Below are 17,450 nucleotides of genomic sequence, written 5' to 3'. Positions count from 1 at the left end.
CCCTGAAGTTGGGAATCCAATGCCTGAAATACCCTACCAGTCCTAGGAAGGATAAGATCTCTTCTGCATCCTGAGGAGGCTGGAGAGTTTTGATGAGGCTCATTCTATCTGCCATGAGGCTTTTCATAGTGGGTGTGAGGAGTATACCTAGGTAGGTGACAGTAGGGGTGCAAAGTTGAGCCTTAGCCGGGGTAACCTGATAACCTCGGTTGCCTAGAAAATTTAAAAGTGTAGCAGTGTCTGCAAGGGAGCACTCCCAGGAAGGACTACATAGTAATAGATCATCTACGTATTGTACAAGGGTGTTATGGGTTAGGGGGCAGAGGAGGATGTCCCATGCCAGTACCTGTCCAAAAACATGGGGGCTATCTCAGAACCTTTGAGGCAAGACAGTCCAGGTCAGCTGGGAAGGAACATGAGTGTCTGGGTCCTCCCATGTGAAGGCAAACAGAAAGTGGCAATCTGGGTGTAGAGGGATGGTAAAGAAGGCATCCTTCAGGTCAAGGACAGTGAAATGAGTGGTGTAAGGGGGAATGCGTGAGAGGAGTGTATATGGATTAGGAACAACTGGAAAGGTAGGGACTACTGCCTCATTGATGAGGCGTAGGTCCTGTACAAGGTGATAGGCCCCAGAGCTTTTCCATACAGGCAGGATAGGAGTATTACAGGGTGAGTTGGTGGGAACTAGAATGTGCTGCCAGAGCAGGCGTGTAATGATGGGTTTTAGTCCTTGTCGGTGTTCAAGGGAGATAGGGAACTACGGTCTAGAGGGGAACTTGGAAGGGTCTTTTAACCAGATGCGGACTGGCGTGTGGTGCTGGGCAATGATTGGGGTGGAGGTGTCCCACACCTTAGGGTTAATGGGGACTGGAAAAGGGAGTGGGGGTCAGCCTGGTGAGATTTGTTAGGTGAGAGAAAAGGGAAGAGGAATGCGAGGTGTGGAGAGGGGTTGGGTCGGAAGTGAACTGAGGCCCCTAGCTTGGAGAGGAGATCTCATCCTAACAAGGGGACTGGGAACGAAGGAATGATAAGAAATGAGTGTGAGAAGAGGGAGCCATCCAGGCAGCAAGACAGAGGAGAAGTCTGGCAGTACGTGGAGGGAGTGCCGTCAATTCCCATGACTGTGACAGTGGAGGGGTGGCTGGGGCCACTGAAGGAAGGCAAAACAGAGTAGGTAGACCCCGTGTCCATAAGGAAGGATATGGACTTACCCGCTACCTGGAGCATAACCCTGGGCTCGGCGAGAGTGAGAGAGGTCCCTGAGTCTAGGGCTCTTCAATCTTCATCAGTGTCGAGGAGCTGGAAGGCGCCTCCAATACCTGGAGCAGGGTCGTCACGTGGAGGCGCAGTGACCGTCCTTAGGTCAGGGCAGTCTGACTTCCAGTGGCCCATCTGCCGACAGTTCAGACAGGGGTGAGTTGGCTCCTTTGCGTTAGGGCACTGCCTGGCCCAGTGGCCATCGTTGCCGCACTTGAAGCAGGCACCAGGTAGCGCTCAGGTAGTACTTCTTTTCTGGGAGCTCCTGGAGCTGGCTGGCCTCAAGGCTGCTACCAAGGACTGGGTGTGGAGTTGTACCTCTGTTTTAGCCTGGCCTGTCATTGGGCCTCAGCTGCTTCCTCCCTGGAGTTGTAGACCTTGAAGGCCAGTTTGTCTAAATCCTGAATGGGAGTTTGAGGGCCTTCCTCCACCTTTTTAAATTTTTTTTGGATATCAGGGGCCGACTGAGAAATGAAATATGAGGCCAAGATGGTTCCTCCTGTGGAGGAGGCAGGGTCAAGGCGGGTGCACTGAATAAATGCCTCAGTCAGCCAGTTAAGAAAAACGGCCGGATTTTCATCTGTGCCTTGGACTACATCTTTTAGTTTGTTAAAGTTGACTGATTTATTAGAGGCTGCCTGCATGCTGGCAAGAAGGCACGAACCATCATGTCTCACTGGCGGCGACCTGCCTGTCCTACCTGGTAGTCCCAGTCAGGCTCGCCGAGGGCACTGCCTCGGTACCAACTGGCATGGCAGGGTCAGTTAAATGAACCTGGTTAGCGTGCTGCCTGGCTGCCGCTAGGATGAGCTCCCTCCTTAGGAGACAGGGTTGAGGTCATAATGACATGGAGGTCATGCCCGGTGGATCATATGCCTGGCATAGATACCTGAACTCTTTGATATAACAAGTAGGATTGACCAAAAAGGAGCCTGCATGCTCCTCAACCTTAGACAAATATGCCAATGAAAACAGCACATGGACCCAGACTACTCGTTCAGTGCCTGCCACCTCTCGCAAGGGACACAGGAGGTCAGTCCTGGACCAAGTATGGGCTGAGACAGGCGAGGAAGGCGAGGAGGTGGAGGTAGGGGAGACAAAATCTGTCGGGTTTGGTAAGGGCACATGAGGGGTGGAACGGAGGGGAGGCGTTGACGAAGATGGGGATAATAGCGGGTCAGTGTAAGCAGGAGGTTGGACAGGAGACCAGAGGGGTGGCCAGGATAGGGTGTCAGGAGGCTCAGAAAAAGAGGAGGAATCATCCCTCTCCTTGCTTGAGGGAAGAGACTTTGCGAGTAGAACCTGAGCTAACGAGCATTGGGCACAGAGATCTGGGCGAGAATGCAAGCCCCAAAAGGCTTGAACATAGGGTATCTCATGCCATTTGCCTAGTCTCTTGCAGAAGTTGGTCAGATCCATAAGGATGTTAAAGTCTAGAGTGCCTTTTGCAGGCCACTGAGACTGATTATCCAATTTATACTGTGGCCATGCAACTGTGCAGAAGAAAATGAGCCACTTTTGTTTTATGTCTTGGCTGAGACTTAAAGTCTGGAGATTCACCAAGAGAGGATTTTTGGTCTCGTTTGGACTAGGTAGTTCCCATGGTCCTAAGACAGGCAGTCCAGAGGCAATGGCAGCGTCCTCCTACTGTCACGCAGAGTGTGGGGTACGGCGGCTTCCGGGGAGGTTGGACTTCTCCTTGTCCCTGGTGCCAAGGTCACAGTTGACCGTAGGGAGCCCCTGACGTGGCCACACATTTTGGACAGGGACTTCCCGGAGGGGGCCTACAGGACAGGGGAAAACTTACCCAGCAGTGATCCAATTGAGTCTTGGATTTGGTGAAATGGCTCCCAGCTCAGAAAGAAGGTCCTGGCTTGGGGAGAGGAGAGCCTGCCCGACCCGGCAGGGGTCCGGGGGAGGGGTGTCCTCCCAGGTTTCGGCACCAAATGTAAAGGTAAACTGAGGCTGGAGCCAAACCAAGAACGAAGACACAAGGCAAATGGCAGTGAGAATAGCCTTTATTAGGACTCGCGGGCGAGGTTCTTTGGTCCAAAGGTGCAGACCGAGGAAGTTGCGCTGAGGGAGGAGGGTAGGGGCTTTTTATAGCCCGAGAGGTAGGGAAGCTGGTTGTACAAACAGGGCCTGGGGGGTCTTGAAACTACTAGGGCAGGTGTCGAGTAAGGGTCATGAGGAAGGGGTCTTTGGAAACTGTTAACCGAAACTGCTGTTTACGAACTTGTGGAATGCAGGTGAGCTGCAAGTCATAGGGGAGTGTGGTTGCCCAGCTGGAACCTCTGATTTATGCAAGTCTGTGGGTGTGTTCAAAGAGGAAGGGAAGTCTCGAACAAAGGGCCTGCTACGCCGGGTGGCGCTGCCATGTTGGGTCTAGATCCCTGCCTAACAATTACAGCGCCAGAGAAATGAACACTGCAATAAACTGGGGAGGCAAAATACTACAGTGTCTGGAAAATAATGGGAACAATACCTTTATCTTAAAAATACACACACAAGTTCAGAGAAGACACATATAAGACCCTGTAAATGAAGCACCAGAATAAACAGCTGACTGATTGCTGTATTATCTTGTAGTAAGAAAGTTTGTACATACTACTGTACACAGTTGTTTTATAAATTTCTGAATCTCATCAAAAGATTACAGGGCATACAGAGAGGGCAGAAAACAAGTCCCAGTTGAAAAAAACAAAATAAATCTACAAATACTGACCTTTAAAAATCTCTGTTGACCTTTAAAGGTCAAAATTTGTACGTTTGTTCTATTTTTTTGTTGTTGTTATTGTTGCATTATATAATTTTAAAAATCAAAATAATTATTAAAACTGCTTAATGAGGCCAGTGCCCCTCTGGTCCGCAGGGCCCAGGCAAGGGAGGAGCCTTGATACCACCAGGGTGGGCCCCCAGCCCTCCCCTGATACTCAGAGCAGGGGAAGGGAACTGGCTTCACCAGGCAGGAGCCACCTCCACCTCCAGTGGTAGTGGACTCTGGACACTCCAGACCTAGGGTCATAGTGAGTTTTGTTTATTGACTGAGCAATGGTGGCTGAGTTGCAAGCAAATGGGTTTCATCACCTTAAATGGTTTTGAACCAATGAAGCTGTATTCCTTTAAAAAGACGGACAGCCTATTGTGTGAACTATAGAGTTTGTGGACAGATTTATACTGGGTTCATAGCATCATGCACGCAGAATCCTGTGAGTTCCCCTAAGTTATTAAAGGCCTTTTGATATGAGGGTTGAAAAGTTCCATAAAACATGGCCTTTGTAGATTAGCACAAAGTCAAGACAAAGTGATTGGACAGAATTTATGAAGGAATCAACCCCCAGATTATCAATGAGCCCCTGCACCCCCGCCCCCTGGTGGCACTGCTGAACAGCCGCAACTGCTCTGTGGAGATGCCCATTCTGAAGGACCTGGCCACTGTGGCTTTCTGTGATGAACAGTCCATGCAGGAGATCCACATGAAGGTTCCAAATGAAGTCATGAGTGCCATGATGTACCACACCATCACTCTCACCAGGGAGGACCTGGAAAAGTTCAAGACCCTGAGAGTGATTGTGAGGATAGACAGTGGTTATGACAACGTGGACATCAATGCTGCCAGCGAGCTCGGAATTGCTTTGTGCAACATACCGTCTGCAGAGGTGGAAGAGACAGCTGACTCCACTATCTGGACCTACTCAATCTGTACCAGAGAAACGTGTGGCTGTACCAGGTACTGCGGGAAGTCACGTGAGTTGAGAGCATGGAGCAGATCTGTGAGTTGGTCTCAGGAGTAGCCCACCTCCATGGGGAGATGCTGGACCTCATACAGCTTCAGTCACACAGGGAAGGCTGTTGCAGTTCAAGTCAAGGCCTTCGGATTCAGCGTTCTATTTTTTGAACCCTACTTGCAGGATAGGATCCAGTGGTCCCTGGGCATGCAGAGGGTCTACACCCTGTGGATTTGCTGCATCAGAGCAACTGAGTCTCCTTGCACTTCAATCTCAACGAACATAACCACCACCTCATCAATGACTTTACCATAAAGCAGATGAGGCAGGGAGCATTCCTTGTGAATGCAGCCCATGGTGGCCTGGTGGAGGAGAAAGCCTTAGTACAGGCCATCAAGGAGGTCAGGACACAAGGGATGTGTACGAGTTGGAGCCCTTTAGCTTTGCTCAGGCTCCATTGAAAGATGCACCAAATCTCATCTGCACTCCTCACACTGCCTGGAACAGCAAGCAGAATTGCTGGAGATGAGGGAGGCAGCTGCCACTGAGATCTGCCGAGCCATCACAGGTGGCATCCCAGAAAGCTTAAGAAACTGTGTGAACAAGGAATTCTTTGTCACAACAGCACCTTGGCCACTCATAGACCAGCAAGAAATTCATCCTGAGCTCAATGGTGCAACATACAGATATCCACCAGGCATCATGGGCATGGGTCCAGGAGGATTTCCTGCACCCATAGAAGGGGTAATCCCTGGAAGCATCTCAGTGACCTACAACCTTCCTACAGTGGCACATCCTTCCCATGTTCCCTTTCCCAACGAACCAACAAAACACGGAGACAATCAAGAGCACCTCAACGAAAAATACCAGAGAACGCAGGAAGGTAATCATTCAGATACACTTGAGACCAAGAGACGGTGAAAAATAGATGAACTAAGAAAAATAATCTGACGGTCTTTGTAACTGATTCTGAACATATGCATCATTGATGTTGTAGTGTTAAATCTACAAGAGCTAGAAAACTGAAGATGTCATCTGCTTACCAAAGAGCTGAAAAACTAGGATGTGACTTATTAATGACCAACTGTTGTTATTGTGTGTTAAGTTTTTCATATGTGCATAAAATCACAAAGAATAAATAGAGCTTTTTCCTTCATTAGTCCTTTGGGCACAGCCGGTCTTGAACACCCTACTCTAGAATGTTGCACCGAGAGTTCAAACATCAAAATTTAAAAAAAATAACAGGAAATCCCCATCTTGTGACTTGAGTCCCTTCAGTGTACAGGGGCTGGTTACCTCTTTTTGCTAATAGAAAGATCACATTACTACAAAATGGGGAGAAAACTGTTTGCCTGTGGTACACACCTACACTCATAGGATTGAAGACAGTACAGGCTCCTGTACAGAGAAACGTCTGTCACATCTGAATTGCATACTGAGTGGGTAAGTTGGTTGTAAGTTCAGAAAAATCCTCTCATGATGCCAAAACAAACAAACAGAAAGTATTAAGTTTCACAAGCTCTTTGTATTCAAATCTATTTTCTCAGTTTCAGATCCTCTGCTATTCTATTGAGTGGAAAGTCTTTAGCTAAAAGGGTTCAAAAAGAATGATGTTGCATTTCCTTATGTTGCAGGAAACACTTTTAATGATAACTTGTCAGATTGTCTACGACCAAACCAACTTTTTTAGACACTGATAAAGTATTGTTTTCTTCACATTATAATTTATACAAGCACACTTCAGATGTATCAGATGTGATTGACTTTAACAAATTCTATTAGATTTGTATCAACTAGGTACATGTTCCATTCATGGTCTTTTGTGAAGCATTGCCTTTTTGTTTTAAAAAAATGCCCTATTTTGAGCTTTTGTATAGGTACATTCCTATTTTTGTGACCAAAAAATACAAACTTTAAAATTGTCTCAAACAGAAAAATAATGGCTATCAGAAGCATGTTTTGTCTTAGTGTGAATTACAGTTATTGTATTTGTTTATTGTAAAAGTGGACATTTAGTGTTCAGTGTAGTTTTCAATAAAAAGTAATTTTCAAAAAACTGCTTAATAAACAAAAACAGAACATAGACAATTAAAGAATATTAGAACAAGTGATGCATGAGGAAAATGAGATATCAATAAAACCCAACAAAAATTGTGAATCTAAAGAACACAATAACTGTATTAAAAATTTAATCAACAGTCACAAAAGCAGGCTTAATAAAGCAGAAGAAGAGAGACAGAGAGAAGGCCACAGACAGAGCATGAGGTGGAGGGGGAAGAAGAGAAAAACAGAGGGTAAGAAAGAGAGCAAGAACAATAGAGACTTGGAAAGAAAGTGCTCTGCTCTGGTAGAAAGGTCCCTTTTGAGAAGGCCAAGATAGGGTGGAGGGTGCTTGAGCCGGGACAGAACAGGGTGGCAGGGCCGCCCATGCAGGAGGACAAATGGACCCCTGAGAAGTGTTTTTTCCTGAATTGGTTGGTTGCTTTGGGGGTGTGTTTTGTAAGGTCATTAATTTGTTGGCTCCTCCCTGTCCTCTTGGTGTGGTGGACCCTGAGATTTGTAGAGTGTGCCCATCCATCTGGCAGGAGCCATAGCACCAGCATGCCCATGGGTCCTGAGGCCTGGGTCTCTCTTGTGTCCTCCAGACTAGAGTTTACATGAAGCTGGTAGCAATGGTAATCCAGGTGCACAGGGACAGCTTTCCTCGTTGTTGGCAAAGGCAATGTCCTTCCCCCAGGGAAAGCAGCCCATGCATTCTGGAGTGGAGGTCTTGACTGGCATCTGTAGGACCCGCTGTCCCTGCCTGGCCCTTCCCCGAGCTTTGGACTGGATGAGTGAATAGAATTGCCTAGGCCTTTCAAGAGCGGGAAGACACCTGGGACAGCAGGCAACCTGCACCCGCCCCTTTGAGGTTGGGTACGGGTGTGTCCCATCCTGGCTGGAGCCCAGATTTTGGTGGGGCTGCCACAAGGTGGAAGAGGTGGGATGCTGCTGCCTGGCAATGCTGCAGTGGCAAACCCCCGTGAAGAGGTCCCGGGCTGTGGCCGGGGTGCAGGCGGGTGAAAAAGGGAGAGTAGAGTCAAGGGGCAGTTGGGAAGCAAGACAACAAAAGGGGGAAAGAGGGAGGGAGCAGGAAGCCAAAAGCCTACAGCACCTGGTATTCATAGGTGGAATCCCATACCAAGTACTAACCAGCTCTGACCCTGCTTAGCTTTCGAGATCATAGGAGATTGGGTGCATTCAGTGTGTTATGGCCATAAACACCAGTGAGAGGTGACAACCGTGCTAGCAGCCCTCATTCTGTCTCAGCACCTCAGCCTCAGCAAGCTTGAGGAGCCCTTCAGCCTGCCACTGCACTGTGGGAGCCCCTCTCTGGGCTGGCTGAGGCCAGAGCTGGCTCCCTCTACTTGCAAGGAGGCGTGGAGGGAGAGTCCTTGGTGAGAACTGGGGCTGTGTGTGGCGCTCGTGGTCCAACCCAAGTTCGGGGGTGAGGGAGGGTTCGGCAAGCCCACACTCTGAGCAACTGGCCAGCACTGCTGCCCCAGGCAGTGAGGGACTAAGCGCACCTGGGCGAGCATCTGTAAAGGGTGCACTGGGTTCCCCAGCACTGCCAGCCCACCCACAGTATGCTCAAATTCTCGCCACCTCAACCACCTCCCAGTGGTGTAGTGCTCAGGACCCACAGTCCGCCATGCCCAAGGCCCCCCACCAGTGGACTCCCATGCACCAGAGCCTCCCTGACGGGCACCGCCCCCTGCTCTGCAGCACCCGGTCCCATAGGCCACCCAAGAGCAGAGGAGTGTGGGCGCATGGCGTGGGACTGGCAGGCAGCTCTGCCTGCAGCCCTGGTGCAGGATACACTAGGTGAAGCCAGCTGGGCTCCTGAGTCAGGTGGGGACTTGGAGAACTTTTGTGTCTAGCTAAAGCATTGTAAATTTACCAATCAGCACTCTGTGTCTAGCTCAAGGTTTATAAATGCACCAATCAGCACCCTGTCAAAACGGACCAATCAGCTCTCTGTAAAATGGGCCAATCAGCTCTCTGTAAAATGGACCAATCAGCAGGATGTGGGTGGGGTCAAATAAGGGAATAAAAGCAGGCTGCCCCAGCCAGCACCAGCAACCCTTAGGGCTCACTTCCACATTGTGGAAGCTTGGTTCTTTCACTCTTTGCAATAAATCTTGCTGCTGGTCATTCTTTGGGTCCACACCGCCTTTATGAGCTGTAACACTCACCATGAAGGTCTGCAGCTTCACACCCGAAGCCAGCAAAACCACGAACCCACCAGAAGGAAGAAACTCCGGACACATCTGAATATCTGAAAGAACAAACTCCGGACACACCATCTTTAAGAACTGTAACACTCACCATGAGGGTGTGCAGCTTCGTTCTTGAAGTCAGCGAGACCAAGAACCCACCAATTCCAGACACACCAGCACTGGCGCCAGGCTGCCAGAAGAGCCTGGCCCAGCCACACCTGCCCGATCCCACGTGTCACTGCCACCCGGGGCTGTGGGGCTCGGATCAGAGACCCCTGAGCTGCTCACCTGCGGCCGGGCTAGGCTGCTGTCCCCCTCTATACCGGAGCACTGCCATCCTGAAAACTCTTAGAGTTATGTGCCTTAGTCTCCCCATCTGCAGCATGGGTGCTCCCTCCTACCTCCAACCTGATACCTAGAGCCAGCTGAGCCAGACAGTGAGATCTGTGGGTCAGGCATTCAGAGCCATGTCAGTGGCCCAGTCCCTCCTCTACCCTAAGGGAACCCTGACCATCAGTGTGACCGTAGGGAAGTTGTCCCCAAGTCCTTTGTCCCTCAGCTGCCTGTAGGGGGCAGGGTTTGGTGGGTGGGAATCAGGTCCCACCCCAGACCAGCCCTACGTGCCTGGAGTCTGTTCTCACCTGTGTCTTCAGCCTTAGCTTCCCATCTCCTTCACCTCCTGAAATGCAGGAGATGGTGCGTGTGCGTTGTGGCCCCTTGATGGCCCACGTCCAGGTGCCTGCTGCTACTCAGCTGAGGGCAGCGTCCTTCTGTCCTGGGGCTCAGCCTTTGACTATTCCCAGGAGGGCCTCGGCTGGCCCTCACTGGTGGGATTGGAGCCCCTCATTCAGGCAGCAACTCCTGGGGGTTCCCTCCTCTCTACCAATTATCAGAGAGACCCTCACAGAGAGGGTGCTGCAGCCACACCTCCTGAGACCCCTTGGCCACTCCAGGCAGTCACTCAGTGAACTTAGCCACCAAGGCCCCCTCCCCACAGCCTGATGTGGACCCAGCAGGCACTCTCTGTCACATGCCCATGTAAGGAACACAGCATTCCCTGGGCGAGGTGCTGCAGCTGTTGTCTCTGATTTCTTCATGGGAGGAAGTCAGTGCCTGCAGTAGTTGGGGCTCAGCAGGATGCAGTCCAGAATGCCAGCTCTGCACCACCCTTGACCCAGACAGTGAGCTCCATGGGACCCCTTCCAGGTGGGTGGCAGCTCATTTCCAGGGTTCCCACTGCTGAGGACCAGTTTTTCCTGCAGGCAGGCCTGCCTCAGACCCGGGACCTCAGCGGGTGAGATGAGTAACTGTGAAGCACACACACTGAAACCCGGCACACAAGGCCTCAGCATCCCCTTGAGAGGCACCATGTCACTCCCTCTCTACAGGCACACGAATGGAAGCCACAGCAGCTGTGACTGAGGAAGGATCTGACCCAGAGCCTGGGGTCCTGCCAGACAACTCTCAAACCCCAGGCTGGAAATTATTCCTCTAAAGAGCCAGGGGTCAATATTATCAGCTTTGGCAACCATTTTCTGTGCCAAGGACTTAACTGTGCCATTGTAGGCAGACAGCAGCCTTCTCCAGACCACCTGTAAATAACAGGCAAGGCTGGACTCCTGTAGAGCTTTATTCATGAAAGAGCAACATTCAAATTTCACAGTGTCACGAAGCATATTTGTTTTGATTTGTTTGAATATTTGGAAATGTAAAATCCACTCTTAGCTCACCAGTGGCACAAAAGCAGGCAGGAACAGGCTGCACTTGCCTGACCTCTGGCTGAGATGGAGCTCAGATGAGTGGATGTCAGGATGGGCAAGCCTAATCCCCTCACATTGGAGACTGACCCCAGGAGAAAAAGAGCAAAATACAAATAGGACAACAGGTCTGGCCAGTTGGGTCTCACAGGCCAGTGGAGTGAGAAGGCCAAAGGTAGTTGGTGGTGGGCCCCTACCTACAGGAAGGTTGGGACCCCCAACTCACAAATAAAGACCCACATAAAGTACCCACAAACTCAGGGGAGAGTCTGTCAGTCATTAGGCAAAGAGGTCAGAGCCAGAGTCACAGAGCAGGTGAGGAGCCCTGGTCATGTCATCCTGAGGACTGAGAAGCCAGTGTGGGGGCACACATCCAGGGGCAGATGCACACAGGTGGCCCCCAGGCCACTCCCCCTGCCCAATGCTTGCCCATCTCCTTAGAGGCCACCAAGGCCTAAGACCCAGAGACACAACATCTGATTATCACACCCAGGCTTCCCTGCCAAGGCTTGACAATGCCCAGTGCAGGCAGGCAGTCTGGGCCTGGGGCCAGTACAAGGGTGGGGGCCTCACTGGGTAGGCCTGCTTCCCCATACCCAGCTGGGATGGTTGACCCACCGCTTGTCATTCTGAAAATGTGCAGCCTAGATGTGAGGGCCCAGCTGCACACTGGCCACACCAATCACACTCCCCAGCCAGGCCCAATTCTGCCCATCCCACCTAACCTGGCCCCACATGCCCAGTGCCCACCAAGATCCTGCCAGCCAGAAGGACTCATCCTCATCTCCTAAAGCATCCACACATGCCTGCAACCCATAGGGACCCACAGCTCAGGGACAGCCCCTGTGGACCCCATGGTCAGGAGATCTCCTGATCTAACCCCCAGCTCTCCAGTCCTGGCCATCCTGTCTTCTGAAGACTACCAACCACTACCCGCTAATGGCCAAGGAGGCAGAGAATGAGTTGGTCATGGCAGCCTCAGGCCTGGACCCTGGCCCCAGGGAAACAGCTGGTTAGTTCTGATTTGGACTGAGCCCTGACAACAGCTCAAGCCATGTGCACAAGTATTCTTTTTCAATCTGGTCCAGCAGGAGACTGGGGGATGCAGTTAAGCCCCCAGGCCAGCCGTGCACAGTGGTTCCAGCAGTGTGAGGTGGGGAGTGGAGAAGGGTACCACACTCAGTCGAAAACTGATCCCTGACCTGCTCAACCACCCTGCACAGGGACCCCGAACTTCAGGCAGAGGCAGGCAGCAGAGTTGCTATCTCCTGCAAGCCCATCCAGGGCCCACAGAGGCCTGAGAAAGCACGGCAGGGACTGAGCTGGGGGAGTCCGGCAGGGGGATGCCAAGTGAAGGGCAGCATGAAACCGGGTATGACTGGCACTAAGAGCTCAGGGTCTAGCTGGCCCTGAAAAGGTGACAACAGGACAGAGGCCAGCTGAGCCCCTCCACACACCTAACCAGCTGCCAGGAACACATAGTGCCCCTCACTTCCCCAGAAACCTCAGGAAGGACTCTTTCTTAATCAACAAAATGGGGGCCCCACCCGCACCCACACATGTAGTGGTGTCTACACACATCAGAGAACGAAACTCCTGCTCTGCCGATGTGGGGAACGAATATCCCTGCCCCCACATTCCCCAGCATCATCACCACATGGTGTCGAGCTTGGGGTACCCAAGCCAACAGCCCACTGATGCCCAAGGGATGCTGTGTCCTGGAGGGACCTGCAGGGCCTAGGGGTCATTTCACAGTCAGAGCATGTCCCTGACTTTGTCATTCACCGGCCCTATGCCTAAGTGTCCTCCACTGTGACACAAAGGAGAAATCCTGCCCCACAGACCTGGGGACCCAGGGAGGCCACCACACCAAGTTAAATGGCTGGAGTGTACAAAAGCGAGGCTGAGAGTTCCTGCTTGGGGTATCTCACCCTGGGACGGAGGTCCACCAGTTCACAGCCAGGCCACCCTGTCGGGGAGGGCTCCCAGTTCCAAGTCCCTGCAACTGAGGCTCCCAGTGCATTGGGGAAGGTACAGGGTGGAACGATGCCCCATCATAAGAGCCCTGGGCAGACCTTAGAGAACAAGCATTAAACTGAGACTTGAGTCTAAAGCCAGCTCTACCAAAAGACTTGAGTTTGGGGTGATATGAGGGCTGGGGTCAGGAAACAAAACATTCTGGTTTTAGACTCACAGGAAGATCTGTGAAGTGCTCTTGGGTAGAGCACATGTTGCCAGGTGTGTGCTTGCAAATAGCCTAAAAAGAGGGGGCACCTAGAAGGAATCCCGATGCCAAGGGAGAGGGTCCAGCCTTCCCACTTCAGTACATTCCGCAGTTTCCTGAGAAAGCCAGAAAAATTTTTTAAAAATCCAGAGGACAGGGGTGCTAATGGGGCTTCACTGGGACTATCTGGCCTAATCCTCCAAACAACCCTGCCATAGCAGCCCATCAGTCCACTAGGACAGGTGAGGAATGCTAGGTCCCAGGAGGACACCTAGAAGGTCCAGGCAGAGCCCCTTAGGCCCCCCACCTCCCCACCACCTCGGGGCAGCTGCAACTCCAGCTTTTTCACTAGTAAGGCACTCGGGCTGCTGGGCCACACCCGCCCCTCCATGTGGGGAAGCAGCTTTGCGCTGCAGCCTGGCTGGGGACGGGGCACCGCCCTCCCACAGCTCCGGAGCTGGCTGCCACCAGCGGGCGCCCCCGCGGGGTCCTGGAGCCTGGTCGCGAGTGTACAGCTGCCCGCGCACCCGCTCCTGCCCTCGCCGCGGCCTCTGCCAGGACCCCGGCGCCCTGCCAGACCTTGCCCTCCAGCAGGGCTGTGACCCCACGGCTTGCGACAGCCGCCCCGCCTGGCATTCCGCGCGCTCCCCGGGGCAGAGGTCGCAGCATCCCCAGGCTGTGGTACTGGCCTGCGACCCCCATGTCTGGCTCAGGCAGGCTCCAGCGGAGGAGGGCGTTGCTCCCCGGGGAGGGAGACCGGCCACCTGGGCCGGGAGGGCGGCACAGGGGAAGAAGCTGCGGTCCAGGCTCCTGCTTGCGACTTCTCCGCCCTCTGACAGGTCGCCGCCTGGCGCCGCCGCCTCTCCCCACCGCGGTCCCTCCGGTCTCTCCCTGGTGGCTGCGCAGCCCTTCTGGGACAGGGGCCATAAAAGAGGGAAGCTGCGCCCTCGTGTGGCCGCCACAGGGACCGCTCGAGATGCGAACCTGCCTGGTGCCCCCAGCGCTTTTCTTGCCTGCCCGGCCCCGCGCGCAGACCTGGCGGCAGCTGGCGCCTGACCCGCTGCGTGGGTCTCCGGGGAGATCGCTGCCCACCCGTCGCTGCGGTATCAGTTTCCCTGTCCGCGCTCTGGTGGTTCCTGCTATGGGCGACCCGGTGGGCCAGCTTCCCACGTCCAGTCCCCAGGCGGTGCCCACCCTGGCTCCCTGGACTAGGGGACTGGCTCCTCCTGGGGACTGTGGGGCTGGGAGGCGGGAGCATTAGGGCAGAGGGTGGGACTAAGGGCAGCCCCTGGTGTGTGCATAGCTAGGTCGACCTCAGGCCCCTGTTGCACAGCGTGCGGCTTCAGCTGGGACTGTGCTGGGGCTCAGAGGGTGGTATCAGTGCGGGAGGCGATGTCAGGGAGGCTTCACCAAGAAGGAACCACGGAGCTGACCCCTGGGGTGTGAGGTCTTTTTCAGGTGGAAGAGGGCAGGACCTAACTGGAGGCGGAGACAACTGTGCGTGTGCACACCTTGCGGTGAAGGGGACGCAGCCTGTCTACCTGGTGTATAAATACATAAACATACAGATTGAAAATATCTACAATACTAGATCTCTCTGATGTGAGAACCTCCAAATCTTTGTCTTCCTCGGGGAGTGGGTGTTGGGACTCCTGGCGCAGAACTCGCAGCTTAGCTACATGTGTGTCCCAGACTTGCTTAGTCAATGCAGCAGTGAATCTGCTACTTCTGGGGTACAGTCTCCTGCATTTCATGGGTCAGGTAGACGGGCATACAAGAAAGCAAGCTACAGAATTTAAGCTACCAAATAAATTAGATTACACATAAATTTCTGATATTGAAATTGTCAGAAATGTTCAAGTCAATACAGTGGGAAAATATAAAACCAAAATAATGTTGAAAGAGCAAAAAAACTTTAAAGTTGAAGAGCATATATAAAAAGAGCCGATGATAAATTGAATGCTGAAAAATAAAGTATAGAATCTGAATATACATCCTATGGGTTAACCATCAACTTTTTAAGAGCTGCTGAGAAAAATAGTGCACTGGGAGATTAAGCAGAACAAATCTATAGTGAAAAAGGTAAAAGTCTTTTAATTCAGACATGCATAGTGTTTAAAAAGAGATTAATAAATATAAATATTGATGCAGAAATAAACTAGTACTGCATACTAAAAAAGAGAAGGGAAAACTAGAGAAAGATATATATCTGAAAAATAGACTTTACATCATAAATATTATTTACTATATGGTCAAAATGATCACAAATGACATCTTTTTTTATTCCATTCAATGTTTTCTTGATTTATTACGTTTTTTAATTTTTTTAATTTTTAGTTTACAAGATGTTAAACACTCAAAATGTTTCCTTGACTAATTCTATCATAAATTTTAAAAAACACAGTCACATTATATTGTACACCAAATTATACATGTATATATAAATACACACACACACACACACACACACACACACACAGAGCACATACAAAATCACCCGTGTAGAATGCCCATTATCTTATCTATACTACTATAGTACTGGGGCTCACTGTTTAGAAAACACTTTTTGTAGTTCTAGAGTCTCTTGCCTAATATTTATCAACCAGAAGAATGATAGCCACATAAAAATATCTTATGAGTGTTTGTATATCTGAACTAAAGTAAATTTTATTTTAAAGAAGAAAGTCACTAAATGGAAAAAAAATTTAAAAAAAAAAAAAAAAAAAACAGACTCCCTCACATCACAGCACTCAGATTGTTTCCCTTCTTGGTTTCTCTTTTACATTTGAGGACCCTTGTAATTACATTAGGCCAAATATTCTTATTTTCGAGTCAGCTGATCATCCACCTTTATTTCACCTGCAGTCTTAATTCTGCTTTGTCACATACCACGATACATCCCTAGACCCTATGGGTGAGACATAGGCATTATGGCATTATTTCCCTTACCACCAGGCTATTTAGCTACATCTCCTTAAAATAATTCTGGCTCTTTTCAAGTTTTCTTTCTATCACTGAGAAGTATGTAAACTTTTTTTTTTTTTTTTCATCTCAGGAGGAAATTGCAAAATCCAGCTCTCAGTGTTACAGGACACAGACTACCTTTCTCTACTTTATGACATCAATGAATTTGCATTAAAATAATTTCATGGCAGTCCTTTTCTTGAGTCTTTATACAAGAATACTTTCTCATGCCTTGGGAAAATACTAAATTCTCTAATGGTGAAGATAATTCTCCATATCTTAAGCAAGATATCTCTATATCAGAACCCTTTATAGACAGACAATTTCACTGAATAATTTTGCAGTTACTCTCTCTTGTTATTGTCCTAGATACATGCATGTAAGTGCATTATATTAGGAAACTGATTCACATACAGTAAATACATATATATGTGTGTGTATATATGCATATATTATATATTTTAATATATATACTTTGTATAAGTCATATCCCATAAAGAAATAATGAAAATAGATAAAATAGCATAGGTAAGAATTCTAACTTTTTTTTTCTCTCCCCATGGGGTAAGCAGATCATACACTCTAATTCATGCCACACATTCTCTAAATGTTTACCACATACTGCAAAAGAGTGTGTTTTGTGAATTATCAAACATGTTCTTTAATGAGGTTTTGAGGGCATTTATGCTAAGTCTTGAGGAAAGAAAAGTGGTTTTCATAAACTAGAATTGAATAGTAAAATATAAGGGGACTCAGGGGATCATGGCCGACAGGAGGCAGGACTAGATTGCAGCTCTGGACAGAGCAACATGCGAAAGCTTGCATTGTAAATTTTAGCCCCAGGTCAATGGTAAGAACAAACCATCAATACCAAGAGGACCCACAGAGCCTCTGAAGGGGTGGACTGTCCCTGCAGGGGTTACAGGAACCAGCAGAAAGGTCCTGGGAGCTCGCTGGGTCTCCAAGAAACCCATTCCTGCTTGACACCATAGGAGTCCGTCAGCATGGTGATCAGAGGAGCAGTGGGTAAAACTTCACAGGGAGAAGGAATTCTCTAGCTAAACTTTGTAACATTTTGAACCAGGCAAGAAGCCTCCTGGCCAGAACTCAGAGGAGGGTGCGAATCGGGCATGCAGACTCCACAAGCAGGGGAAGAACTAAAGCCCCTTTCTTTTGCAGCTTGGAGGCAGATAGCCTCAGGCAAATTTTCAAGCCCGTCTCACCCTCAACCTGGAAACAGACTTAGGGGTGTTGGGGGTGG

The 17,450-nt window shown here is 50.2% G+C and overlaps 1 pseudogene; it reads left to right on the top strand.

Annotated features, from left to right (window-relative positions):
- Positions 1-4,526: 4,526 nt before the first annotated feature.
- Positions 4,527-17,450, top strand: part of LOC105537331 — a 36,520-nt pseudogene continuing 23,596 nt past the window's right edge.

This window comes from Mandrillus leucophaeus, unplaced genomic scaffold, assembly GCF_000951045.1.
Source record: "Mandrillus leucophaeus isolate KB7577 unplaced genomic scaffold, Mleu.le_1.0 Scaffold1707, whole genome shotgun sequence".
Taxonomy (NCBI): Eukaryota; Metazoa; Chordata; class Mammalia; order Primates; family Cercopithecidae; genus Mandrillus; species Mandrillus leucophaeus.
The sequence above is the reverse complement of the archived record's forward strand: the minus strand, read 5'-3'. Positions and strand labels throughout refer to the sequence as shown.